The sequence below is a fragment of the Pelodiscus sinensis genome, chromosome 2 (assembly GCF_049634645.1).
Source record: "Pelodiscus sinensis isolate JC-2024 chromosome 2, ASM4963464v1, whole genome shotgun sequence".
NCBI lineage: Eukaryota > Metazoa > Chordata > Testudines > Trionychidae > Pelodiscus > Pelodiscus sinensis.
Window position 1 is genome coordinate 74,029,959 of NC_134712.1, and position 27,217 is coordinate 74,057,175.

Here is a 27,217-nt window from a genome sequence, read left to right on the forward strand (position 1 = left end):
TATTCTGCCACAGCTGTAAGACCAGGGATGCCCCCCACTGGACTGGGTGCAAGTAGCCTCAGGGTGGCCTCAGAGCTGTTGTAATATATGATGACTGTGAATGGAACTAAGGGGTTTTAAATGCAGCTGAAGACCAGGACAGCACTGGGATTTTGGAAGTGATGCGAGCGCCTCCATGTCAGCTCTACAACATCAGAAGATTCCACTTACACCAAGGATATCTTCTCTGGGGTGGGAACTTTCCTTTGCCTTCTGCTCTTTCAACCTTTAGAGTGCAGTTGGTTCAAACATTTCCCTACCACTAAGAGGGCTAAAACATTCTTAAATAACAGCAGAGAGTCTCATGTAGTTGCTTGACTCCAGGCACTGGGGTGTTAAGGGCCACATGAGATATTGTAAAACTCATGATAAGATGCAGTGCTTTTTTATTAAAAAAAAAAAGGTGCCGGTACTCCAGGGGAAAAGTTTTTGAACTCTGACTAGAGGTGCCGGTACTGCGTCTGGAGGTGCCAGTACTGTGTCCCGAGCCGTACCATTACAAAAAAAGCACTGATAAGATGGCACATGTTGGCAAATGTTTAAAGACAATTTATTGAATTGCACAGCAATCATGCTGCACTTGGAAATAGGGCTGGCAAGAGCAAAATCTGAAGAAAAAAACTCCAGGTTCCTCTGCTCTGCCATGTAGAATATGCTTATTTATCACCCCAAAACAAAGTGAACAACAAGCCTGACAATAAGACCTCCTCCCTCAGCAGTTGCTGCATTTGAGCCCTCTTTTCAAAGATAAAGATTGGGCAAATATTTTAGTTTAGGGATTATTTTATCAGTGCATATGGGATATCAGTACTGGCTAGAATTCTTCATGTTCAGATTATGCTTCTAATTCATCAGGTTTTGTAATTGTATTCTACTCTCTTTTGTTACATTATAGACATATTTTTAAGGCCTGGGAACATGCAATTTTTCAATAATGTATATTTCATGTCAGGAAGTTGTCCCTTTGTTATTTTATTTTAATTATTCCAAGACACCTCCTAGAAAATAAAATTAGCATCCATAGGCTGTGATCCTCAGCTGCGTCAAGTCCAGTACAGATTGTAAGGGGAAGGAGAAGTCCAAGAAAGAGCACTCTTCCTCCAACTTCCCTTACTTCTTGTAAAATGAGGGTTACAGGAGCTAGAGTAAGAAGTCAAGCTCAACATTATTTTGACATTATATCTAAATAACTGCTTGTAGCATAGATGCGGACTATGTTATTTCAGAATAACATCATTGGATTAACACTGCTATGCAGAGGTACCCTTAGACAGGACTAGGGATCTGGCTCTATGTGTTTTCTCAAGTTGGTAAATATTCCATATATACTCATTTTCCCATCCCATTATTGCTAGAGTGCTGCCAAAGGGTCTGGACCTGTAAGATGCTAAGCAGTGCCAAGAAGTACTGGACCATCTTCACTCCTCTTGCATTTACTCAGCTCTTTGTAGGATCTGATCCCAAGACTTTTATAGCATGTGTATCTTCCCTTCACTCTTTCTCCAAGGCTAGACTGTGGGAAGGGGGGGGTTGGGATACCGGAGGTATCACATCCAGGGAATATGTTTGCTCTTCCGCTTCTTTTTTATGGAAGAGCAAATGTGCTCTTTCGGAAGCCCCCGTATTCCTCGTTCCATGAGGAAGAAGGGGGCTTTCAAAAGAGGATTTTTTTTCTCCAAAATTTGGCCCAGTTTAGACAGACCAAATTTCAGAAAAGCCTCTTATAGAGTGCATTTTGTGTAACTTTTTTCGATAGATCCTCGCAGTCTAGATGTACCTCCAGTGGTCAGCACTATAGAAACTCAAAGCCCCCTTGTCTTTTTTACTACAAGAAGTGTAAGTGAGGGGTGAGGGATCGGGAGAAGGGATAACCTAAAAAGAAAATCAACCACTTCTATAGAATTCAGTCATGCAGACTGAGAGCCTCAGGAAATTTCTGTATTACCATATCTGTTCAAAGCCATCAAGCAAAAGCTGTGTAAGTAACATGAGGACTAGATTGAAGGGGTTTTATCCCCTGCATAAATAATAGTATTATTAAAATGTTAGATTTGAAGCTTTATTCCTTCAGTTGCTTCATTTTCTGCAGAAATTATGTTTGCTAGCCTCCCCTATCAATCACCCACCAACCAGGATGTGTTATTTTACTAGTGTTATTTCTGCCAATCAGCAGGGAAGCAGATCTACCATGCAGACACTTTTTTAAAGGCAACACCTCTGACTAAAAGAACTTAAGTTCTATAGCTTTTCTCATGACACCCACACAGTGAGTAGTAGGCTGATTCTTAGTACAATTTCTATGTATTTGAAACTGGTTCTTAGATTCTATAAATCAATGTTCTTCTACTGAAGTCAATAGAGCTATGCCAATGTACACCCTACTGTTCTGTTGATATAATAAAATGTGATAATTGTATTTTATATGTCCATAGCGTTTTGTTTTCTACAAACATTTCTTAAAACTTTACACAATTTTTCTATAAAATACCAGTCTCGCATCATCCAGATCTCAGTTCAGGAAAGCACTTAACCACCAGCTTTTCATATTTGTAAGAGCAAACTTATTTAGGAAAGAACTTAGGGCTGGATTTTCAAAGGCATTTAGCACCTAAAGAAACTGATGGACACCTAGTGGGATTTTCAAATATGCTTAAGCAGTATAGCAGGCCAACTTCTATTAAATCATTTGAAAGACGGACTCTTAATGCTTTACACTGGGGCTGTGTCTAGACTGGCAATTTTTTCCGCAAAAGCAGCTGTCTATACTGGCTGCTTGAATTTCTGCAAGAACACTGACGACCTCATGTAAGAAATCAGTGCTTCTTGTGGAAATACTATGCTGCACAAAAGGGCCAGTGTAGACAGCTCATATTTGTTTTGCGCAAAAAAGCCCCGATCACGAAAATGGCGATCGGGACTTTTTGTGCAAAAGCGCGTCTAGATTGGCACGGATCCTTTTCTACGAAAAGTGCTTTTGCGGAAAAGCGTCCGTGTCAATCTAGATGCTCTTTTCCGCAAATGCTTTTAACGGAAAACGTTTCCGTTAAAAGCATTTGCGAAAAATCATGCCAGTCTAGACATAGCCTAAGTGTTGCATTTGACTTTAGTGGGACTTAAGCCCATGCTTAAAGTTAATCCAGTGCTTATGTGCTTTTCTGAATATTGATCCAGGAAAAAGAGGGACAGAATGGAGAAATGCTAAAATGTTTTTGAGTATTAAGCGCCAAGAAACTCAAGATACTGTCAAATATCTATGTAGAATGGAAAAAAAATGAAAACATTTTTTTAATGATCTGTTTCCCTGGCCTTCTGTGATCCAGAGTTAAGGCTAGGGCTGTTGTATTTAGCCAGCATCAGTGCAACAGGTGACTTCTTATTAATATAAGACTTTTGGCCTTATAAGACCATACAAGACATCCGGAATTAATTTCATTTTTAACCAAGTATTTTTCAACTCTCGTTTTGGAAATGCAAAGAGGAATAATGTGTAGTTATAAAAACAAAACTGAGCAGTTTTCATGGCAGTAAAATATGTATTAGGTATATCGTTAATCATTCCCTGCCTATCATTCAGGTACATATGTTTCCTGGAGTCTTTTAATCACTTTTCAAAGCAATTTTCATTTAAAAAAAAAGGTGTTGTTAACATACACATGTTTAAACTTTAGTTTTGCCAGTTTGCCCTTCTCCTACACTGTCCTCCAATAGGTAAATGGAAAAGCTTTTGGATGAAGTCCTATCTGATGTAATTTTATGCAATGAATGTTCAACTGTTCAATTGTTCTAAATTTCCATCATTACTTTATAGCACATGCAGTATGATTCTATGTGTTCACATTCATCATAGTCATGCATGACATGGAATGAAAGGAATTCTGGATTCCTGCTCTCTTTTGCCATCTACATCTCTTATGCTCTGTTCATATAAGAGCTTTAGCTAGGAAAGGAGGAAATCATTTTCCCCTCTCCCACATGGGACAGAAGTTGTGACCCTGTGGAGCCATTTCTAGGCTGTTACCCGGGACACAGGAAGCTGGCACAGGGAGCATTCAACATTTTATACCCTCTAATGCCCCTGCTCTGCCTCTCTATGCAGACCATAATTTGGCCCTTAATCACTCTGGGTATGTCTACACTACAGTGCTAATTCGAACTAACTTAGTTCGAATTAGTTAATTGGAACCAAGCTAATTCGAACTAACGCATCCAGACTAAAAAACTAGTTCGAATTAGCGTTTTGCTAATTTGAACTAGCATGTCCACATTAAGTGGACTCTGAACCAGGGTTAAGGATGGCCGGAAGCAGTGCCGGCAGGGCATCAGATTAGGACTTAGAGCGTGGAGCTGCTGCCTCAGGCTAGCCGAGGGCTCTGCTTAAAGGGACCCGACCCCCACCCCAGACAGACAGTTCTCAGGGTTCCCCGCTTGCAAAGCAGTCCTGGCTTGGAGTGCCCTGAGTGCCCACACTGGGCACATCACAGCACTCGGCCATCAGACCGGCTGCACTTGCCGCAGGCTGCCATCTGGGGAGAGGGGGCAATTGGGGAGCTGCAGGAGAGCTTCCTCCCCCAGAAGCCCGCAGAGCCAGCCCAGTCCTCCCCATCGGGAGCTCATGCCCCAATTCTCCCTCACATTCTTCCACTTACCCCTCCCTAGCCCCCCTTCCTGATGTACAAAATAAAGGACAATTGTGTTCAAAAATAGAATCTCTATTTATTGAACAACACTGGGGGAGACTGGGAAAAGGAGGTGGGAGAGGGGAGGGCAACTACAATGATGAGGGGTTTGGAACTGGTACCATATGAAGAGAGGCTAAAGAGACTGGGACTTTTCAGCTTAGAAAAGAGGAGATGGAGGGGGGATATGATAGAGGTCTATAAAAGCACGAGTGAGGTGGAGAGGGTGCATACAGAAAAGTTCTTCCTTAGTTCCCATAATAGAAGGACTAGAGGACACCAAATGAAAGGAATGGGTAGCAGGCTTCAAACTACTAACAGAAAGTTCTTCTTCACAAAGCAAATAGTCAACCTGTGGAACTCCTTGCTGCATGAGGCTAGAACTAGAACAGAGTTTAAAGACAAGTGAGATCAATTCATGGAGGTTTGGTCCATGGAGTGGTATTAGCCAGGGGGTAGGAGTGGTGTCCCTGCCCAAAGTTTGTGGAAGGCTGGAGAGGGATGGCATGAGACAAATGGCTTGGTCACTGTCTTCGGTCCATCCTCTCCAGGGTCCCTAGGGTTGGCCACTGTTGGCAGACAGGCTACTGGGCTAGATGGACCTTTGGTCTGACCCAGTACAGCCATCGTAAGCTCAGGGCTCAGGGTCGGGGGTCTCAGTGGACCACCTTGATTTTCATGCACACCTGCTCCTGGGTGGCCAGGCTGGCAGCTATCCTGCCCTAGACGGCCACTTTCCTGTGTCTAGTGTGGAGGTCGTGGACGAGGTCCACGATGTCCGCACTAGCCCAGGCGGGTGCCCGCCTCTTGCGGTCCTGGGCAAGCTCCTGGGAGCCGCCAGTCTGGTCCCCGGAAGAGAGGGAGGGCTGGGGGGCATCGGGTGGCTGGCTCGAGCCATGTCAGGTGCAGGGTCTGCTAGCTGGGTGCTGGCAGGCTTGCACCTGGCACGGGCATCGGAGCCAGCCCATGCCCCTTTAAGCGGTCCGGGGCCGGAAGGGGGGGCAATAGAGTTTCCCTGGTGTTGGCCAGAGTGGCCACCAGGGAAAGCCGGGGAGGGCTAGCCTCCCACTAGTTCGAATTAAGGGGCTACACACCCCTTTATTTGAACTAGTAGGTTCGAACTAGGCTTAGTCCTCATAGAATGAGGTTTACCTAGTTCGAACTAAGCGCTCCGCTAGTTCGAGTTAAGTTAGAACTAGCGGAGCGCTAGTGTAGCGCCTATCAAAGTTAATTTGAACTAATCCGTTAGTTCGAATTAACTTTGTAGTGTAGACATACCCTCTGTTTCTAGTCCCCATTTGTAATATGGGGGGGAAACTCCCTTTTTCACTCTTTTCCTCTCATCTTGATTGTAAGCTCTTTGGGGCAGAGATTCTTACCATGTGTAAAAGCCCCAGTGCATACAGAGGCATGACCTTACTGAGATCTTCTAGGTGCTACTGTAATAGAAATAATAATAAAAAATAATAAATAACCTCTCTAGACCATGCATAGAGCCTAACGGACCCATTCTTCAATGCATGCTCAAATGAACAGTCTCCAAAAAGTGTGTTTGTACTTATAGAATCATAGGACTAGAGAGGACCTCAAGAGGTTATCTAATCCCAATCCCCTGCACTCAAGAAATACTATCATACTATTTTAATATTTTATCATTTCAAGCCAGTTATTCCATATAATAAAATTTTCAGTATTATTCCTTTCCCCTCTTCTCTCTCAGGCTTTTCAAATTACCAAACATTAATAAAATGGTAGTACTAGGCCAGAACTTGAAGAAAGAGCATGCTACAGTCGGTCTCCGAGTTGCGAATGGTAGAATTACGACCGTTGGCAGTTACTCCTGAAGCTATTATAAATGGAGGACCCCGAGTTATGAACATGATCCGCGCTTACTAACAGCGCGGTCGCGTGTAACTCTGTGGGGTCTGACGTATGAACGAACCGAGTTACGACCAATTGCTTGGTCCATAACCGGTTCATAAGTCGGGAAGAGGCTGTACTTGATGTGATGTTTTGGGGAATCAGTCCATGTGCGACTTTTAATATCAATGAGAATTTATGAGCTCTTTGTAAAAATCTAGTCTTCAGTGATACAAAGCCAGCCATTTGCTGCCAGGGCTGGTGTCATAACTTCTAGCCCTAGAATAATAGGCAGTAATTCACCTGAGTGACATCCCATTCATATAAGAGAATGTTATATCAGTGAGTTGGCCACAACCTGATTCATGCATTATCAATTTTGGCTTTCACAATTACAAATTCAAATGACTATGGCATCTCATTCCTCACTTCCAGCCAAAATTAAAATAGACCTGCAGGTTTTTGGAAAACAATAGAAAGACATTGGGGGCTATGAATTCTTTAGTACGTTGTATTAAAGCAAATATGTTAATAATCAATTATATTTCCATATTAAGACCCAAACAGTTGAAAGCATAAATTGTGTTCTCTGATCGATGTTGAAAATCTCCACTTTTTCCTGTCCCTGTTTCTCATATCCCTTTCTTCCTTCTGTAGGTAGTGATACTTGTCTTTATAGTCTTGTATATCTGACCAAGAAAATAATTGATTTACTTCCAGCTGCTGGCACTTCATCTTGAACATCTATACAGTAACATGCTGTCAAATTTCTATATCTGTGGGAGAGCAAGTTGGCTTTTAAATCCTGCCAAGAATGAGTCAAGATTTGTTCAAGTCGAGCCTTGAATATAAGAGTGAGATTAGATCCAAATACTGCACAGTTTGTTTTCCTAGTCGATTATTTTTTACATTTGCAGAAAGTATGGTGTTTTTATGCTTTTTTCAGGCATGCTGAGAAAGTGATTAATGCACCACAGCTTTTACACATACAATACCAAAGGTGCTAATACAATTCAGAGATACACTTACATAGTATCATTCATATCTCTGCTCTACTTGCAAGGAGTGCAAAAATACATACTATGGAAAAATGTTGAATTAAATTATGCCTTTGCCAGGCCTGGATAGAGTTCACTGTGAACTGACATTGTTAAGGTTCTAGAAATTCTGACCATTGTATTCCTTTCTGTTTTATCCAAAGATTAGCTTTTTGTTGACACAACTTGTTCTATCAAAAAAGTATCAATTCCCCAGCATATTTTTGTATTGCTGTCTACTCACAGCAGCTTCCTGCAGATTCCTTTGTGGAAAATCCTTTCAGATGTCACAATTTTTTGTTATCTGCACTGTCTAATGTGCTAAAAAAACCTACAGAAAAATTATATGAAAGACCATAAACTGCACAAAAGAGAAGAGGGCTACACTACATTCTCTCTATTTCTGAAATTCAAACCTGAATGGATGCCAGTTTAGGTATGTCTCTCATGCAAACTCATCTTCAGGAGTGTCTGTCTTTGTGTAAAACAAAGCAAAAGGAACAAAATAAGGAGTAAACAACAAGGAAAAAAGATGTCATAAGGATGAGAAGTATAGATAGCAATTTTTAATTTTTTCCCTAAAAGCCTCACTTCTTACAAGCTCTCAAGCCACTTTTACCATAGAACTTTATGAAGTTTCTAAAGCATTCCAAAATAATTAAGGAAAAATGACCTTGAGGTTTATGCTGCATTCAGAGCAGTGACTTCTCCAATCAGGGCAGAGAAGAGTGTCAGCGTGTGATTGATGCTTTAAAAAGAGCTACAAAGTGAAGTGCACAAATGGTGCCTTAGCTTTCTACCCATGTACGACAAACGCAGGCACTGTGAGAAGCTCTTTATCCCCAGATACTGTGAAAGCACATAGCAGATTTCATATGGATGAGTCAATGAGAAGACTATCTAAAGAGCTAATCTAAAATCTCATTTTCAGAGTAGATGGTAGTATTTTTGCAAAAAAACCCATATCCCTGAATATAGATTTTATATCAGAAGGATTAGGATGTCAGTGATTAATATGGATTGCATTTTTAGACACGTTGTGGGATTTTTGTGGCATATATAAAGCACTGATCTTGTTGAACAGCGCGTCCCTTGTCAATTAAAGTTTTAATGAAGAAATAACTAAGAAAAACTTTCAAGAAATTAGCATATTAAAGAACTCCCATACCCACAAAATTAAACAATTTTAGTTGCTCTTGATTAAAACAATCAACATTTTAATTATTATTCAAGGTTGCAGCACATGCTATAACACATAGGCCTGATTCTCCTTTCTGTTATACCCCTTTTATACTGCTGTATTCCCACTGACATCAACCAAGTTACATGCACCACATTTTACACAGAGAAGATTGTTCCAGCACACTCGAGGGTGAGACTTTCAAAGACACACAGGTAGGAATGAGATACTTTACTGACCTTTTTTTTCTTTGAAAATCTGCTCTGTCACCTTTTGGGTGCTTTTAATGGTGAAAGATGTTGGACCAATGATTTCTCTTTTCTGCAGAATGGCTATGAAACAGGAGGTTATTATGAAATTCCTCCATACCTCAACACCTCATGTTCCATGAGTTGGTTCTGAAGAGACCTTTCCTGACAAGAAGGCTTCAAACATTATTTGATCTGTTCACAGAGGCTGCCAACAGGGTTTCGATCTGTAAAAGCATTTTTAGGGACACATGACCACCAGGGAAAGGAAAGAAACCATCACATAATTTCATATAGGCCTCTAAACAACTTTCAGGGAGTAATGGCTATCAGGTACTATGCACCTGCGTGGTGATTCTGATTTCAGATGTATTTTGCATTGGAGTAACTCCATTAATTTCAGTGGAAACTATACTTGATTTACACCTGTAAAAATGAGACTGGAGTCAGGCCCTCTAAACCCTGTTGACAATAGTGGCAAAAGTGTATCAGATTAAGAGCTAACTAGCTGGTTTCCTCAGTATTTATTTACAAAAGCAATTATTGTATGTTCTGTAAGTCAATCTGAAAAGAATAAGGTAAATCACACCACCACCATTCTCCATTTATTTTCATGTTAAATCTCATTTGTCTCTGCTACATGGAAAGCCAGCACTTTCTTCCATTTAGTTTTTATATGAAGCCAAAATGGGTTCTCATCTCTGGGAGACTTTCTATGCTACATGGAAAGTTCATGGAATTTTTCCAGTAACAATCCTCCATTTAACCTGTATAAATCAGCACGAACATTTATGGTATTTCATTTCATATTTTTAAGACACATTTTCCCCAAACAGTTGTTTGAAAAATCTAGTTCCTTTGAAAATCAGGATGAACTTGTTTGAGTTAAAAATTTCACACTGGGAAATGCCTATGTTAAAAGATAATACACACTGATATAAAAGTGACAAAGGCCAGGCTCATGTGGTCAGAAAATTATTGAAACTTACAGTCAAACTTCATAAATTGTGCTTCTGTTTGAATGTCAATCACCAGGGAGGTATGATTCACACTTCCTTTCAATACATTTTGTTCTGTTCCCATTGTAATAAAACAACAACTCTGCGAGAAATTCCGCCATGTAATGTGTTGAAATTGCCTTTTAAAAAAGATAAAGTGCACATGATTGATCTTTTATTTCAGAATTTTGATTTAGATTGAAATGTAGAATGGATGCAACACAGAGAAATTGTTACACAAGTGTCAAAGTTAGTGTCTGTTCTTCTTTTTGAAATATTAGTGTCAATTGAAGTTACATGTGCACCAAAAGGGAAAGAATGCACCCAATGACAAGAAGTAAAGCTTGGTTTAAAATAATCAATTCCTTCTTTCCATTATACAAGAGCTTGCCTATGTGGGGAAATTTATGTCAGCGGTTTTATTCCAGAATAGTTATAGGATAGTCTCTGCATTCTTTCACGTGGGCCTTCTCCTCAGATGGACTGTCTACTGTACTATGATCATTGTAGGATCTCCCTGTGGCTGAACTACCAGGGTACATCAAAGAGTTCTATGAATGCTTCTTGGAAGTATTGTTATATCAGACCTACAGAAAACCAAAAATCTGATAACATAGAAACAAGTTTGAAAGTTGGTGCTAGTTTGAAATTTTTTTAATGGATTTGCAAATAGATTGTGAAGTTCTTTATTGATTTTATTAAATTTGCTTCAAGAATATTGTCATATTACATACTTAAACTGCCCCACCTCCAAGCTCCCCACAACTAATGTTGCCTCTTATGATAGATTTATCACCTTAGATTATTTAACCTGAACAAAGTTCTCTCAGCTTCTCCATAAGAATAAAAATGCCTCCCATAAATAACATTTCTGTTATCACTGTACCACTCAATTGTAGACAGTGTGGCAGACTATGCCAAATCCTCTTCATCTTCTTCTTTGTAAAAACATTAAATACTGCTAGGCCTGACGTCAAAAAACATCATTGCCTGCACTTTAGGTGCTTTTTCTGCAACCCTGTGGTGATGAGAAAAATATTCAATTGCTGCTTTAATGGATGACATTTCTCTGCTTGGTGTCCTAGAAAATAACTTGTATGAAATAATTGATCTGTCTAAGGTTTGATAAAACTTCTCTCAACATATAGAGTTTGGTCTGAGTCCACTCAAGATGCTGAGAATATTTGTTGGAAAACCATTAGCTGTTAGCATAATCATTCTTCCCACCCATAGTGACATTGCATCAGTGCTGAAAAATGCTAACGAAAAAACAACAACCCTAACGTTCAATGTTGCTAGCCCTTGTGATTTTATTATGATATTCTATTAATCTGTTATTTAAATTTTTATAAAAAGTAAGTTTCTAGTTCTCAAGGATGCTAGGAAAAGTTTGAAATCATGAGTCATCAACACTACAGACTCAATAAACCAGAAGGTAGACAAAATGGATCCAATGTGTATTTGTTTAATTATATGATTTTTAAGTCAATTGTATGATATTTTGGAGCCTAAGTCATTATTTTTGAACATTTGCGGTGGGCAGTATCTCCAATATCTGCTCACTTCAATTTATTATGTGAATTGACTGTAATGAAGAAAGATTTCCTTTGCAGTGTCTCATCCATACTGATATTCTGATAATCATCATTACACTGTTATCTTTTAGAAGGCTGTTAATTGTATATCCAGGCATACAACTGCATAGTAATGTAGTAACACAGTTGTGTCCATAATGTAGTGGGTTCAGTCTCAACATATAGAAAACAAAATCTTTGCTCTGAATAGTTAACAGATTGCAGTCCCCATACCACAAACTACTCTGTGCTAGTATGCCACTGTGCTTTGTTAGCCTGCACGCAAAAGACATTAACTCTTGAATGTTGGCAAATTAAGAAGTGAGATTTTTGCTCATAAAACATTAACAGAAATCCTTTTTCTCAGGAGTTTTGTTCAGCTGTGTGCACAGGTATGTGTATATGACTGATTTTTTTAATTTTGCTATGGGTTTGCCGAAAATGAAAAAAAAATTACCTCCAAACTAAAAAGTGTTATCAATGGAGTAAAACATTTAGTTTCACCTAAAACAAAATGTTTCATTACATTTCGTACTTTAAAAACTCCTTTTTAATATAAAATTAAAGATAATTTTAAACAAAAAGGAGTTCAGAATTGAAAAATCAAAAATATTTCATTTAAAAAAATCGACGAGGAGTCCTGTGGCACCTTATAGACTAACTGAAGTGTAGGAGCATAAGCTTTCGTGGGCAAGGACCCACTTCGTCAGATGCATGCATCTGACGAAGTGGGTCCTTGCCCACGAAAGCTTATGCTCCTACACTTCAGTTAGTCTATAAGGTGCCACAGGACTCCTCGTCGCTTTTGCATATTCAGACTAACACGGCTACCCCTCTGACATTTAAAAAATGTTACTATGAACCACTTTTATTTCCTTAACCAAAATAATTTGTTAAATTGACCCAAGTTTGCAAAAATGTTCTGATTAATCCACATCTGTTTTTTATGAAAAAAATCTGTGTGTGTGTGTGTGTGTGTGTGTATATATATATATATATATAAACTTAAGCAATTATGTAAGGACAGAAACTGTGTAGAAAAGAAGAACAGAATTATTTTATCCATCTCTTCTTATCCTGCATATCTGACCAGGTAATTTTCATCACACCCTGTCTCTTTCTTAAAGCCAAGTCTTTTATAATCCTGAAACTGTTTTCCTTCATATTCATGCAGGAATTCCTAATGATGAAGCAATATTTCTGATCATGTGGAGTTGTACTGTTCATTCAATCCTAATGTGCTTTGTTAAAGTTAAGACTGAGGTTCCAACAAATGAAAGCAAAATGATTTAAAAGCCTCAACTGACACCTTATCTTTTACCTCACACTTGCATAAAGTACAATGTAGCTAGAGAAGATGGAGTCAGTATGTCTAGACTAGACTGATCTATTGGGAAAAGGTACGCAATTAGTGTACCTTTTTCTGATAGTTTTTTCCATCTACACTGGGCCAAATTTCAGAAAAGCCTCCCTCTTCAGAAATGCCCTTTTTCCTCATGGAAGGAGGAAGACAAGGCTTCTGAAAGACCGCGTCTGCTCTTCCGCAAAAAAAAGGGGAAAAGCAGAAGCTTTCCCTGAATTGGTGGAATTTTTCCAGGATACCTCTGGTATCCTGCAAAACCCCTGGGCTGCATCTAGACTGGCAAGTTTTTCTGGCCGCTTTTGCGGAAAAACTTGCCAGCTGTCTATACTGGCCGCTTGATTTTGCGCAAAATCACTGACGATCTACTGTCCGAAATCAGTGCTTCTTGTGGAAATGCTTTGACGTTCCCATTCGGGCAAAAGCCCTTTTCCGGAAATGCTTTTGCGCAAAAGGGCCAGTGTAGACAGGCAGCTAAGACGTTTTGTGCAAAAGCAGGCTAAACGGAAAAAAGCCCTATGCGCGCTCTGAGGCTCCGTAGCCAGGACCAGCTTCACGGATTTCCTGCTAATGCGAGCCTCCTTAAAGCAGATGCAGGCTGCTGAGGTCACCAGGCAGGACCCTTATTCGGACCTCAAGGCTGAGGTCTGCCATCTTCACCGACATCTTCGCCCACATGGCCCAGGCGCTCGCCCAGCAGAGCCATCCAGCCCGGACCCTCGAGCAAGTCCGGGCTAAAGTGAAGGTGCTGCGCCTGGGCTATGTGTGGGCCAGCAAGGGCCAGGGGGCAGGAGCAGACACCTCTCCCCACTACGACCGGCTCCACGCCATCCTGTGCGAGCCAGCCCCGCAAGCCCCGGATGGCCCTGTCGGCAGCAGCGTGCTCCCCCCCGTCCACAGGACCACCGAGGTGGGGGAAGGAGACAGCAGTGTGTCGGAGGATGAGGCCAGCACTGCCACCCTGCAGGCCCCCTCCGGAAGCCCTGATGTCTCCCGCGCATCCTCAAAAGCCGGGGAAGGATCTACTGGTGAGTGTTGCACTTTGCACTCACAAGGGCGGGGGTGGGGGGGCAGGCGCCCGGAGGGAGGAGAGGGAGAGCCTGTCACTCAGGCCACGTGAGCTGCACGCTGTGTAGCATTAGGCAGGAAGCAGCACGTGCAGCCTGGTGACCGAGTGGCATGTGGCCGCGGCAGGCAGCTCCAGGGCACGCCTGGGACTGTGCTGCTCACACACATGCGGGGGGGACCAGGAGGAAGGGTGGATGCCAGCTGGAACCTGCCAGGGCCCCAGGGACTCAGCCCAGAGCCTGCACCTCCACAAGGGTGCAGCACAGAGAACTGTCCCATGCCTGGCTGTGAGGCACAGCCAGCTGCTCCTGGGAAAAACACAGCATCACAGCCCTGTGGCCCCCACTGAGCCCCTCGCCTGCTCCCGGTGCCTTGGCTGGCTCCCCGAGGGAAGTCCCCACTGTGGCCATACATGTCCCTGGGCTACGTGTGTGAGGGATAGTGAGAGGGAGAAGGGGGGGGAAGTGCTCAGGTCACCCCAAGGGCCGCCTGAGTTTTGCTGCAAGGATGGGATACTCCCCAGTCACTCTCCTGGTTCCGTCAAGGAGATATCCCGCTCGCTGGGGATCTGAGAGCCCAGACCACGTCTGCCAGATGTGCTCCCAGGCACTGTGTGGGGATTCATCTTGCTCCCTGTCAAACACCAGTGATTAGCCCAAAGCCTCATAGCCTCCACCAGCAGGGAGTTCCACAGGTTAACACAACACAAGCACCCTCCCACCTTCCATGGAGCCAGGACACAGACCTGTGGTTACAATACATGGAGGAGGACCCTACTTCAGGGGCGGTCCTCTTTGCAAACATACAACATGGAGGACAGGGAGGGAACTGAGTGGGCCCAAGCCACACTACTGTGGTGTCACCTGGGCTCAGGTGCTAGTGGTCCGGGGTGGCCAGCTTCCAAAGTGCGATGGCGACCCTGTTGTCAACGGGGATGGGTGCCCACAGCCGGGTGGTGGCTCTCTGGAGCGCAGAGGCAAGCCAGGCACACAGCTCCAGGAACGTCCACTTTCACATGCGGAAATTCTGGAGCCATTGCTGGTCGCCCCATTGCCCAAGGACCAGTCAGTCCCGCCAGTCGGTGCTGGTGTCCAGTCTCCATAGTGGCCTCTCCACGGTGGGGTGGGGATGCAACAGGGATGCCATGGCCTCCCTGGTGAGGGAGTCCAAAGTGATCTGCGTCTCCTGGTCCTGGAACAGGAGGGCACCAGCCTGGAGCAGCAGCTTCAGGCACTCCAAAATGGCCGGCAGTGGCCAGAGCAGGCACATGGCCACCCCTGGCTCCATGGCAGACAAAAGAAAAAAAAACAGGAAAAAGCACTAGGTGGCAAAAGGGTGGTATCCAAAAGTCAGAGGACAACCACCAAAACTGCTAGGGCTGTCAGTCCCTGCAAGAAGTCCTAACGCACGGAGCAGGAGACAAACGGCTGTCCGGCGAGACTCCCTTAAGCACGTGTCTGAATGGAGCTCCAGCCCCCACCCCGGAAAGGGCTGGTGCCCTTTTGCCCTCTTCAAAATGGTTCTGGGCTTCTGCTTTTGTGCAAAAGCGCGCCACCAATGTAGACGAGCTTTTGTGCAAAAGCGCATCATTATAACGATAACTCTGTGCCAGTCTATATGCTCTTTTCCGCAAATACTTTTAATGGAAAAACTTTTCCGTTAAAAGCATTTGCGGAAAATCATGCCAGTCTAGATGTAGCCTTGTAGTGTGGACATAAACTCAGGTGCCTCAGAGCTTAATTTTACTTGTAAGCGATATAGTAAACACTTGAAGAAATGCATGCTGTTTATCTGTAAAATTCCCATAGACCTTAATGAAAGTCACAAGATTGATTCCTACAACCTGCTTTGGATATTTATTCTATTCTGTTCTTGATGGGTTCTTATATTGGAGTACCTGCCAATAGTATATTAAGCAATGTCACTAACATCTGTCACGTTCTTTCTTTTCTCTCATCGTCTCATGTATTCCTTGTTAATTTAATTTTTAATGTGATTTTACTTGCCTGAACATAGTATGCTGTGGTTTCACTTCTTTCTCTGAGTGTCATTTCTAAAATGCTCAGTTTCTCTTGGCAAGTCAGCAAAGGTCTGGACACAGAAAATGCATTACTTTTTATATTCTAGATCTATTGCTTCCCATTCAGAGTGATGGTTTGCAGTCAGGGGAAGTGCACTTACCCAAGAGCTCTGTTCATTCGCTGAGCTTTCGGAGAGGCAATTCAACACCAAGCACCCCTGTTAGTGGTGATTTTCAGCTCTGTTCCCCTAGTGTAGCCCACTGATACTGTATGTGACCAACTGTAATTCAGAGAGGACAATTCATTTGGCCAATTTAGTCCTCTTCACAGGTTGTGTATCGTCTGAGAACACAGCAAATTAGTTTGATATTTGGAAAGGTTAGACAAATGTTATGTTGGCAAATTTCAGTGTGCATTGTGCACTGGCTAGTCACCGATCACTCCAAGGATCCAATATTTGTGATTTGATATTAGAGTTGTGTGATTGTAGCCTACATCAGATATTTTTGTTCCCTGGTTGGATGTTCTAACCGTATAAACAACTCCATCTTTTGCACAAAATAAATGTTATTATAGCATGTTGATGTAAGTTTGTTTAGATTGAAATTTATGCAAACAAAACATTACTCTCATGAGTGTTCAGGAAGGAAAATCTCGTCAAAGCCAAATTCGGTCTAGAAGTCACTAAAACATTTACAATGAGCATTCTCACTATTTGCCCAACGCTGTCACCACAGGATAGCTGTCCTATGTGTAAGAACTGTTGACAGAGCTGGGATTTAAAGGGCCTAATTGCTCATTGAAAGTGACAGGAATTGGGTAACTTAGGTGCCTTTGAAAACCCCTAGGACACTTTCTCAGGGTACCCAGGATGGGGAATCATCTTGACACCCTCCCATATTCCCTCCAACAATTGGAATACTTGGTGGTGCTTAATACTCAGTTTAACTCCTCAGGACTCCACCAGCTGTTACATCGCCTTGCAGGTTAACAATTGGCATGCTCGAAGACCCCTGTAAGCATCCTCTTGTAGCATCTAGCCCCTGTCACTGAACACTCCTAGAAGCTATAATATAACTTGTCTCCAAAGGACCAGTGCACACATCAGCTTATTTGGTTCTGCTGACAGTCACCTCCTACGTAATATAATACAGAGACAAATTTATAATGAAGACAATCATGCGTATATTATCAAAGGCTGGGATTCGAGATAGGGATAAGAGTGGAAAACAGAAATGCTTATATATAAAACCAAACAAAACACAAACCTGGGATTATACTTCTCATTGCCTTTCCCAGTTAATAGAATAGATATCCCCCCCAAGGATTTAGTCTTTTGCAGAGCTAGTTAGATTTCTGTTTAGTGTTCATGAAAAACTTTGCTCTTCAAGGGGTTTCTACAGGGAATGGATAACAGAATATCTCCTTAAATTCTATTTATATTCCTCAATTTCATCCTCCCCTTTTCTTCCCCTCCCTTGTCCTGAGACAGGACAACTCCAGTAGTTTCTCCCCTCTCCTCCCTCCCCATTTCAACCATATGTAGATTTGGTTTCTATTGTGTTGAGTTACAGTGCTTAATTTATATAGCCAACTAGGAGACAGGTAAACCAACTTCCTTTGTCTGTCAAAACCTGCCGCTTGTTTGTCAATCCAGCCGGGGACACAGACTGAAATAAATGTTCAGTACGTATACACAACTCTTTAAATATCATCCTGTGTTGATACTTTAGCAACTGTGAACTTGAAATGCTTATGAGGATCAGTACAACATGAGCTCTTATTAGGTGCCTCCCTTGCCCCCGCTGAATAAATGAAATGCAATGTACTGAATGTAGTGAGTTTGTCAGGCCTGTTGAGAGTTACTGTGAGAGAAGAATAAATGCTTTGCCGGTAGGATTCTGTAGGTCTCACAGTATCGTCATCAATTGGCTCTGGCAGACAGTTTCAGCAGGGATCAATGAAAGGATATATGCAATTCTCCTCTCCCTTCCAGAAATGGTCTCTTTACAAAATATCTAAGGGGCTTAAAGGACTTTGTCGGGGGCTTAAAGGACTTTATAGCAATTCTTTCCAGCTCCTGTACAGCAACCTGCATGGTTAAAATAATAAATTAGCATGCATGAGTACACTGGTAATCAGGGAATCCCTCCTATAGGACTTTCAATGGGACTTTTGATCCTAAATCATGTAGGTGCAATGGAAAATTGCTGCCAACACTTATATGATGTGCATAAATACCCATTATGGTATATAGCTTGTTGTGGTACCCCAGAAAACTGAGGTATAATGGTATGAGAGTGTGCTGCCAACAGCCTCAAACAGGGTTCTATAGAAAATAGCAGTCTGGCAACTTAGAAAGGGGTATTGGGTGTGTGTAAAATACAAGGGACCATTTATACCTGCTGGTAGTGTGATGAGTTAATCAAGTAATTAGCTCGGCAACTGGAGAACCCAGGAAGAGAAACAGGCATTGTAAAAGGCTAACCCAGGAGCAAAAAAGAGCTGGTCATAACTGCTGCTATATGGCTGTATTGCACCAGAAGTTTAAGGAGGCAAACAAAAGGGCCAAAGGCACTTGGTGGATCTATGTACTGCTTATTCACCAAAAGGATTTACAAACCAAAGCTTTCTGGGAGAGTCAGGGGAATGGAAACATATTACATCCCAGTTTACATGGTAGTGCAACCACATACTGCTGTGAAGAGGTTAGGTGAAGTTATTCCACTACTTTTCTAGCTGAAGTAAGCCTGGGGTAAACTCTTGACATACCCAGATCTTATTTAGGCTGATACTCGTTTATTAAAAACTTACATCTTTGCCTAGCCACTGATGGAAAAGCAACTTTACTGGAAAGGGGAAAAAAGGGGGTAGGGGAGAAAATCAGCAAAGAGTGTAAATAACTGACTTTGAGGCAGTGGCAGCCTGTCCACAGCAGTGAACTAGGGCGCCAAAGTTAAACGGCGTTGAGGGGTTTGGAGGCGGGGGCGCCAATCGTGCATTTCGCCTAGGGCGCCAGTTGCCAGCAGCTTGTCTAGGGCCGCTCCTGCTTTGAGGTGGTGACAAAGTACTAGGGAAGGAATTACATGATATCTCAGCATGCTGCTCATGAAATCTCAGTATGGTGGCCCTAGTTTTTAGGACTGGTCCTTAGCCCTGTGAAATGATGGGATGAAACAAAACAATCGCTCTAAGCACTTGTCACAGGGTACACTCACCAAGTGCTGGTCTCAGGAATTAGCTCACTCAGACAGTGCACCTGTTCCCAGTGGTTCCGTGCATACCACCATCACTGCCTGTGGACCCACGTCAGTCCAGGATTTGCACGGCCTTCTTCATGACTCAGCCCTCTGTCCATGTGTCCGTGCATATTTGCCTGAGTTCTACAGTCTAGCCACTTCCCTAGTGGTGAGTGGGGAGGACTTGGGCCCATTCACCTCTCCAGATTCCAGCCCAGGGACCCAGTAGATAGCAGCCTCTGTTGCTTCTCACCTTCTTCAGAGCAATTGCAATTCCCTGGGTCACTTCCCCATACCCCCGCACCTTTTTGCCATCATCTCAGGGCCTTGAGCCTGCACTCCCAGCAGCTAACTGGGAGCTCTCTCTAGCTTTGCCAGTGCCTGACAGCAGCTGCCCTTTCTGAGGTGCTAAATTCCTGCAGCCCTCTAGGAACCTAGTTCTCTCTCTTGGGCTCCCTACATCAACTCACTGTCTCTGGGGTTACAGCTCTTTATATATGAGCCTGCTCTGCCCTGACTGACTGCTCCCTGCACAGCCTCCCTAGGCTGATTTTTGACCCCTTCTCTGGCACTGAATGGGACATTGTAAGTCACTTAGGTCTTCCCAAGCTGAGCAAACCAATGCCTTAGTACCTTTAAAAAAGGTGAGCATTAGACTCCAAACACTAAGGGTACATCTAGACTACAGGTTTTTGTTGACAGAAGTTTTGTTGACAGATACTGTCGACAAAGCTTCTAGACTACATACAGTTCTGTCGACAAAGCAAGTTGCTTTGTCGACATGATAGTGTAGACGCAAAGGACAGTGTAGATGCAAGAACTCTGTCGACAGAAGGCGTTATTCTTCGTAGAATGAGGTTTACAGCCGTCGACAAAACTGCTGTGTTCTGTCAAAATTATGAAGGTATAGATGCAGGTAAATTTTTGTCGATAAAAGTCCAGTTTTGTCAACAAAACCCTGTAGTCTAGACACATCCCAAGGATACATCTACACTGTGGAGTTATTTTGGGATACTGGAAGTATCCCGAAATAGCTATTCCGTGTCTACTGAAGCAGCCCATTAATTTGAAATAGATTTCAAAATAATGGGTGGCTTTTTCTTATGTCCCAGTAACCCTTGTTCCATGAGGGTAAAGGGGAATTTCGGACTAGCGACTTATTTCAAAAATTGGCACTGCACAGACAGCACCAAATTACAAAATAAGCTATTTTGAAATACACTTGAAATAAGCTATGCAATTTGCGCAGTGCAATTGCGTAGCTTATTTTGAGCTAAGAGTACTGTGTAGATGCACCCCTAATAGTATTACACAGGAAATGGAGATCTTTGCCTTAAAGTACAAAAGTCTTCACCATCCCCCAACCCTAAGTTTCCACTACACAAAATTAAGATAAAAAAGATGTTTCTGATCATAAACAACTTCAAATAGAAGTGAATCAAATGGACCCTAAATGTATTTTATCTATATTTGTTTGGGGAATGTAAACTGTGCTTTACAGCAATGATTTCCAATCCACCACAAACAGAAAAAGAGTTGAGAACAGAGGCTTTTAAACCCGGGGAGCCTTTGAAAGCTATTTTAAAGAATTGGATTTTTTCCTGCAGGGTTCTGTTGAGCTTAATGAGCCTGGTGGGCTTGGCAGGCTCTCCTGCAGCCTGTGAGAAGCATGGCTAATCTGGAGCTCATCCATCTCTACATCTCATCTCAAAGTAGCAGCTCTACCAGATGTGCTAATGGAACAGCTCAGCCAGCCCATCTGATAAGCTTTTATATTTTTAATGCTCTCTATGCTAAATTACCCCTGCCTTCTCTTTAAAAAAAAATGGGCAAGTCACCTACAAGCCCATTGAGGATCACAGCATCGAGATGAAGGCTTCCAAGGCCATTTGCACATCCCTTGAAAGTCCCACTTCAAAGCAGGCTCCTCATTAAACTTGTGCACAAAAAAATTCTTCAAAGAAAATGAGAGCTGCTAACTGCCTTCTCTTTTGTTAAGACTATCTTTCAAACTCACATCCGGCACCATCCCCATCCCTGTTTGAGTTCACTGAGGGTCATACAGCACCCAGTAAGAATGAGATGCCACTGTGATGATTTGCTATTAACTGGTGTGTTTCGAAGGGGTATTAAAAAGGTGGGATTTTTCAAAAAAAGCACCTATCTGATTTAGGAGGATGCATCCCATTAACAGTGGTTGAGACTTGTGCTTCTATTGCATGCTTGAAATCCCCAACCAGACCAAGTAAATCATTGATAAATAAGATCATGCACTGTTTTGTTTTGTTTTTTGTTTTTCCTCTCAAGCAGGAAGCCATTGTTTTTAAAGTCCATGTGATACACAATGTTATATTTACCCAGTACATGTCTAGCTTTTGGAGGTCATGTAGGTTTCTTCTTTGTTCCAGAGAGAAGTATAGGATTTGTTAAGGAGTAATTTTCTTACATAAGTCATTTACTTTTTATTTATGTATAATTTTGCATAGTCCCACGGTGTAAAGAGTAACACCAACTGCTTCACTGTAGATTATAGTCTAAACACAGGGTAGGGTCCAAGATTGGTGTTTGATTATGTGTTTTTCTTAGCTCCTCTGTAAGTCTTTCATTTCTGTTTTGTTTTCTAACTGTCCATATTTTTTAAAAAAATTGAATTTACTTTGGTTTCACTGGTGTATGACACAAGGAGATTGTTGGGGATGGAGGCAGCTGAATAATGGGGAAGAGCTGAACTGAAAAATTGGATTTCTTCATGTTTGGTGGACCAAGTACTCAACTTTAAACTTCAAATCTCCTTTCTTTCTCCCCGTCACTAAAAATGGTCAGAGCTCTTTGACTGGATTAGTCTATTTGAAAACCAATAAATTGCAGATTGTTTTGTATTTTAAGTAATGAGAATTAGCAACACTGATATCACAGGCAAAAACTTCAATGATTACATGACTAGAGCTGCAAGAGGCCTGCTCGCTGGAATGGAAAAATATCTTTTCCTTTGAAAATGCTTTGATGAATTCCATAATGCTAGTAGCACTGCATTTACTGAAAATCTGTCAGTGTGAGGTCAGTAAGTTAAAGATACAGACAATCAAGGTTTGTGGGGACAGTGTGCTGATATTTGGAATTCAGATTGATTTAGTCTATTGATTTTTGCTACCACAATTATTCACTAACATTGTGGTTTAGTTATGTGGGGAGAGACGATCTACATGGAATGGAGTGGCTAGCTTTCTATATGAAAAAAAGAAGATTCCCTGGCAGAGTATTATGACATTGGTAGCATTTCCAGGTATAAATGAGTAAGAATGTATATAACCTGTGATTTTTTTTTCATTAGTAGGTGGTGGAGTGGGCATAAGAGATGGAATCTTGGTTGAAGTAGCCTGATCCTGAAAAAAGATTTATATTTGGTATGATTTGCTTTTGAGGTGGCCCGAAGTTCAGGTTGGTTCTTGTTCTCTCAGAATCCATTTTCCATCCTCAGAAGTCCCTTAATTAATCTTGGGCTAGATTCATTGGCACATTCTGACTGCTTTGTGCAATCAGAGCTACACAAAGCAGTGATGAACCAGCCTTATCTGTTTGGGTATGCTGGGTTTAAGATATTTTACAGGCTGGGATGCAGACAATCCAGGGCCATGAGGCATTATGACATGGTCCAATGTCTTCAAGTGAGGGAGGAAGACCAAAGCACAGAGATGAAGTGTTAGTAGCAGAAGACCCTGTCCCATGTCCACAGAGGACGGGACATAGGCCTTCTTCCCCCACCCAGCTCATGCTACATGGGTCCTCAGCCAGGGAGCTGACGTGCCCTCCCCTAGCCCTCATAAGTGCCTGGCATGCGCAGTATGGCACTCCAGCAGCAATTTAAAAGGCCTGGGGCAGTAGTAGCAGCAGTAGCAGTAGCTGGGAGTTCCGGGCCACTTTGAATCTCCAGGCCCTGGGGCAACTATCCCCTTGGCCTCTTACCTGTTGGTGGGCCTGGTCCTTAGTCTCTGAATGCACAAGTTCTGTGTGTCAATCCTGAGACAAATCAATTTGTTGAAGCAGAATCCCTTTCAACTTAATACCTGATTAAACAGTATGGCTACGTCTAGACTACATCCCTTTTTCGGAAAAGGGAAGTAAATTAGACGTATCACAATTGCTAATAAAGCGGGGATTTAAATCTCCTCCACTTCATTAGCATAAAAATGGATGCCGCTTTTTTTCAGCATGGAGCTTTGCTGGAGAAAAGCGCCAGTCTAGACGCAGATCTTTCGGAAAATAAAGCCTTTTCCAGAAGATCCCTTATCCCTCTTGAAATAAGGGATAAGGGATCTTTCGGAAAAGGCTTTATATAATTCCGTTGTCTGTGGCTCTGTTCATCCTATTATTGGGTTGCTGTCACTTGAGGGCAGCTTTTCACTGGCTAGCTTCAAGACCTTCTTTCTCTAGCCTACTTCCTCCTGTGGCAGCCCCTCTGCTTCTCCACTCTTTTATTCTCCATGCGTCTGTGAAGCTGCCAATCAGCATTGGGTGTCAGTTCCTGCATTAATTCCTTGGTTGCCCAGCCTGCATGGAGTCTATGGAATCTATGACACCATGATACAATTTTAGTACAAGAAGATTAGTTATTAAATAGGTATTGTGGGTATCTTCAAACATAGGCATTTGGGTGATGGAAATATCATAACACCTTTTTCTCATAAGCATTCCTAAATTTGGGAAAACATCTGATGAGTGCAGCTTTGTGAGAGGTTGATGTAGATTAATCTAAATTCAAATCCTTGCCATACTATGGACCCTACACTCTAAGGTAAACTTACACAGGATTCAAATTTCAACATGTCCTCCCTGATCTGATTGTTTTTGGAGAGCAAATACAGGAAAAAAATAACTGCAAAATTCTGCGCAGGCAAGTTTCTTTCAGCTTACCCCATGTCTTATCATGTTAAATTGTGTTTTATGTGATGTGACTTGATATGAGTTAGCATAATCCAGAAAAATGTGACATAAAATGATGTGACATGCTGGAAATTTGAAAAAAAAAAAAAAAAAAAAAAAACAGAAAAGGAACCAGAAGATCCACTGTACCCGGGGGACTAAGGGTCATCTCTTCCCTTCCGCCCCCATTCTAAACCATTTACTGCATCTCTAACTTGCAGAACCATTGTTGAATCTTTTGTGCATCAGCTGTGATACAGTGCTCTGACTCTCTAATGATCACATCAGCTCGATGGGGCATCATCATCATTATGAGCAAGACGTGAGAGTGAAGGAGACCCTTCCATATATTACATGTATAGCCATCTTTAACATTGACATCTACCTAGGTGCTTGTATCCTGAGTATAACTTTAGAAATATTTAAGTACCTGACCATATTTGCGCAAAGAAAATAAACTTACTCTGAAGTAAATACAGTAGTCTAATGAGATGATAGCACATGCTTATCGTGATCAAAGATTCAGATATATAGTGTGTATATTCTCTCTCTCTCTCTCTCTTTCTCTCTCAGCACCAGAATACTGGCTAGCTACACGTATTGCTTGTAGATATGGAATCATAACTGATGGTTCTAAAACACGGACCTCTCAAGTGAACTGAAAAACACATGATCTGTTATCTCAACCACTGGAAAAAGGTGCTTAATTGTTGCAGAAGTTGATATATTTAATCCAGAAGACACCTATAATACATACCCAAAGAGCACACTTCCATTATAATCTGTAGCATTTTTTTAAAAAAAGCCTAATGTTCTGATGACCACCTTGGATCCTTGACTGAGTTTGCTTCTCCTGGAGAAATGAATGGTTTTAAAACTATGTTGCCTTATATACAATCCATTTTCTATGTACAGTTGGTACAACATTTTGTATTTTAAATTAGTTTGCAATTTTATAAAATCTGCCTGTATCCAAATCTCATCAGAGTCAATGAAAAGACTTATTAACTTCAGCACATTTTGGATCAGGTCGTAGATCAGGGGTGGGCAATAATTTTTGATGGGGGGGCCACTCTAAGATTTTGGAAAGTGGTCGAGGGCATGATATTAATGGAGATGTGAGGTCTGGAATGGAGGTTGGGTGCAGAAGTTGAGCTTGGGGTAAGGGACTGGGGTGAAGGAGGGGGACTGGAGTCTGGGAGAGAGTTGGGATGAGGCAGGTGGTTATGGTATAGGGCAGGGGACTGGAGTGCAGGGGTTGGGATGTCACCTAGGGTAGGAGGGGATTGTGATCTGGGGCAGGAGATTGGGGTGCCAAATCTGGGAGGTGGATATGGGTTTTAAAACAGAAACGGAGCCCTGTAGCCACATTTCTGCAGGGCAAGCTGGGAAGCCTGCCTGTGGCTCCCTGCTGCCTCCCCGGGCTGAATCCGGATGCTTGGCAGGCCAGATCTGGCCCTCGGGCAGTATATTTCCTAGGCCTGTCCTAGATGAAAGCTATCTTATTATTCTAGCCAGAATGCAGGGCCTGATCCAAAGCTAACTAAAGTCAATGTAGTGCTGGAGCCATGTTGACCCCGGGATATTAGAAAGACAAGGTAGGTGAGCTAATATCTTTTATTGGACCATCTTCTGTTGATAAGGGAGACAAGCTTACCTTTTACTTCAGTGGCCTTTGTATTAGACCCATAGTGAATTGCCTTTGCACAGCCTCCTTCACTATAACAAAATGAGCAAGACTCAGGTTAATTAGATCAAAAGTTGTTTTCATGCTTTTTCTTCCTAGACTTCAAACATTTCTGTGACTTAAATACACATTTTTTTTTAATTTACCCAATTTCATTTATATGTAAAACAGGACAGCTTTTCTCCTGTCTTTTGCCAATCAGTGTGTTTTTCCCCCACTCAACCAGCCCTCTATTTATTCTGTAAGAAACTATTCATTCATGTGAAAAAATTCTAGCTCTTCCAATTTTCATTTAATTTGCTTTGGTATCTTGGACCGACTCAGATTCAATTTTTTTTCCAAATGTCATTTTTAGTTGTGTTGCTTAAGATGTAAGTAACACAGGAAGCATAAAGCAGATAAAGAATAAGAGCCACAAATAACATTGCTTTTGTCACCAAAATTAGGACCCGAAACAGGAGAAACTTTGTAATTTAATGCCCACAGACAAATCAAGATACAATGTCACCATTGAGAGGAAAGAATAGTGGTGAAAAGTGGCTTTTGTTACATGTTGTCTAAATGTAAGGAAATAATGATTACCTGAAGCTCAAAATGTTAATCTAAGTTCAATTTCCCAAAGTGTTTCCAATCTTTCATCAGTTCTGAAAGCAAAAATAACATCACAGGGACTACTGCAAGCTAAACAGAATACTAAACAGAAACAGAAACTCAGGTATAGCCAGTGTTAACTGTCTCCACCAGAAAACCTCATGACCACTAAAACAGAAGGCAAAATTCAGCCCTGATTTGATTTCAATTAAGTTTCAAGAGGTGTCATTCAATATAGAAATTGTTCAACATTAGTGTCTCTAGTACTAGCATTATAAAAACCAGATTTATATATGATTTTCAAACATTTTTGGAGACTTAGATCTCAGAACTTAGATTAACACCTTGTAGATGTTATTGTGGCAAAGATCATGCCTTGTCAGAATGCACTGCTTTCTGTTAATTGGACCATTGTAATCATTTGTCATTTCTTACCATGAAGTTGTAAGAATGATGTTCCATACTTTAAATGTAATTATCTGATTTTTGTTCAAGGAATTCTTCCAGAATAAGGTGTCACTATAGTGGCTCATGGAAGACAAATGTGACATTTATTCCTTTCCCCCCCAAGAATGTATACTATCACTATTGCATGGGAGCAGGGATCAAATGTACCAGCAACTCCATGTACATTTGTAGTTTCTTTAGCCATGTAGAAAATATCAAAAGCTCATAACTCAAATAACAAGATTCCATGCAAGGGTGTAAGTTATAGATGA